Source organism: Peromyscus maniculatus, chromosome 5 (genome assembly GCF_049852395.1).
Source record: "Peromyscus maniculatus bairdii isolate BWxNUB_F1_BW_parent chromosome 5, HU_Pman_BW_mat_3.1, whole genome shotgun sequence".
Taxonomy (NCBI): domain Eukaryota; kingdom Metazoa; phylum Chordata; class Mammalia; order Rodentia; family Cricetidae; genus Peromyscus; species Peromyscus maniculatus.
The window spans coordinates 84,091,679-84,094,475 of record NC_134856.1 but is presented as its reverse complement, the minus strand read 5'-3'; the positions used below and the strand labels follow the sequence as shown (position 1 = coordinate 84,094,475).

At 37.7% G+C, this 2,797-nt stretch overlaps 1 pseudogene; it reads left to right on the top strand.

Annotated features, from left to right (window-relative positions):
* The first annotated feature begins 410 nt into the window (after window positions 1–410).
* On the top strand, window positions 411–630 carry LOC107399499 (ubiquitin-like protein 5 pseudogene; annotated as a pseudogene).
* The last annotated feature ends 2,167 nt before the right edge of the window (window positions 631–2,797 follow it).

Here is a 2,797-nt window from a genome sequence, read left to right as displayed (position 1 = left end):
GCTTCTCTTGGTAATATCCTTCCCCTCTAATCTGCCATACTGTCTGGAAGAGTTCACAGCTGGCAATGCACACCACGCAGCTGAAATTGGGCTGCCTTTTCTCATTTTCCTCATCAATATTGTTTTCACTTATGTCCTAGAAGCACAAAGCCATTTGTCTTTCAAAATTCTATGCTTCTGAAAATGAAATGGGGTGGGCTAAATGCTTGCAATAAGGCAACTGAAATAAATTAGTACAACCCTGGAGGAAAAAAGAATGTTTGGTCCCCTTAAAAGTAGTCCTTTGGGCACTCCAAAGATTGAGACAAGATTAAATTGCTTTTCACTGGGGGTGGTAAATATTGAAAGGGTTTTCATAAGCTAGAGGTTGTGGCATCGGTAAGTCTGAGGAGATTAGAGCTCCAGCCACTATGGTCAAGGTGGTTTGCAAAGACCATCTGGGAATGCAAGTCTGAGGCAAGTGCAACACCATGTATGATCAGGGATTTTAAGAAACTGATAGTGGCCCAAACTGGCACCCGTTGGAGTAAGATCACTCTTAAAAAGTGGTACATGGTTTTTAAGAACGATGTGTCTCTGAGAGATTATGAAATCCACGATAGAATGAACCTGGAAGTTCAGTGCCAATAGAGGGGAATTCCTTCCCTTTGCCATGCCCTGCCTTCTTCTTCCACACTCATTTGACCCTGGTATAGACACCCATTTTTAACAATTCACATGAATAAAACTTTGATTCTAAAAGGAAGAAAGAAATAAGAGTAGGAAGGAAGGAAGGAAGGAAGAAAGGAAGGAAGGAAGGAAGAAAGGAAGGAAGGAAAGAGAAGGAAAGCAAGGAAGCAAGGAAGCAAGGAAGAAACATAGTTTCCACACGTAGAGTAGTAGGGAGGCAAAGCAAGGTCTTTTGCTATGATTAGTGATAACATTACACTGAAGGTCAAGAGAGGGAACAGAATCATAATAACGTCATCTTTTCCATCCAAATACCCACACTAGTCCAGCAGCACCAGACTGGAGTAATATTAAATACTGAGATGAGTTGGGCAAGCAATGTACAGAAGCCCAGAGCTTGGGCAGGAAGTGAGAGAGCCCAGTCTAGGCTAAGGTAATGAGGAAACAGAAAGAAGAAAATATCCAGAAGAGACAGCAGATATGAGAAGGGAACTTCCACAGTCACAACATTGTTGAAAACTAAAACATTTCTTTTAAAGAAGAGGGAAAATTTCTTTTGTAAATGATAAAAGTGGGGGGTTAGGCAAATAAAATGAGGCTGTCCAGTTAAGCACAGGGCTTAAAAGTAAATATATCGAACTAACATCTGGTAACTTGGGTTGTTTTAACTCTTTATCTCCAAACACTAACATTTAGTAAGCTGAGTCGTTTCTGTTCCTTATTACCCAGATGTCTTCTCCTGCCCTATCCTTCTAATTCTATGCATATGGTTGGCATCTAGTTATTCAAACCAAGATGGCATTGGTGAGTGTCCTCATTCCAGCTGGCAGAGAGTCCATCTGTACTTATATGGACATCTGTTGGAGGACATTTCTATCCATTTCTACATTAAAAAAAGGATATGAACAAGAAGATAGGAAACCCATATGTGAAATATCAGTCCCGTGAATCTTTGAGTTTTAGGATTTATTTACTTATGCCTCTGGGCACTCCCACTCACAGGACACCTGGCATGATCACTCATTTGTTTTTATTTGTAGGGATTTTGTATATCTCTTGATTGTGAGCAAACTTACAATGTGTTCAATATAATATATCATAGCTTTACTTTCTTTTGGTTTGTGTAATGATCAGTTTGCTCCCAGGGGAATATTTGAAATTGAACTGATTCATTCCTTTTTCCTTTGTTGTCTCTTTTCTCTCACAATAATCTGTTTTCTAGGATATCCAACAGCCAACCCAAACTTTGGCCTGCAAAAGTATCATTAATATCTGAAGTGACTATACACTCTTATTTAACATTATTTGAAATATTCTGTCTTAAATCTCTAAAAGAACGTTTTCAATATTTTATCAGCTTATTCAGTTTCTACTAAGAGTATGCCAACTTATTTCAAGTATCCAATATGCTACAATGAATGAAAAACAATATTCAATGTTTGAATGTTATTAAATATATACAACTTGATAAGCACTTTACCCTTTGCAAATTTTCTAGGTGACCTTTGTGGTTGATGGTGTTTGAGAAACCTTACTCCCAGTCATGAACTAAGTAGATGCCAAAGGCAATATGGTTTCTGTCACAAATGAAGGAAGGATGTTGAGTTCCCTTGATAGTCACTAAATTCTCACAGGAGGGATGATATTCCCACATTTTGAGAAAACAGCATTGCCAAGAGGAACCTGAACAACAGGCCTCACTAAGCTCCACCAGTTTGCTATCATGAGATCACATCCTCTCATCATCCATTCTTACTTCTCCGGGATTATAAAGATTTCTTTAATCCTAACAAACAAATCAAGCTTACTCATAGCATTGAGGTTTTTTTTTGTTGTTGTTGTTGTTTTATTTTTTTGTTTCTTTGTGAAAGAACTCATGTCATATAAAAGAGATCCTCAATAAATTTTTATGATTTCTTTTGGTAATAGGCTATTCATTATAGAGATCTCTGCCTTTAAACTTGAGGTGCACAAAAATAAAGTATATTTCACTGTAATGGTCAATTCTAAAAATAGCAATGTTTTGCTGAAAAGGCAGCTAAATCTGAAAGAGGTTTCAAGCACTATGGTTGATATATTGTGTACCCCAATAAACTTATCTGGGGGTCAGAGAACAGAACAGTCACTA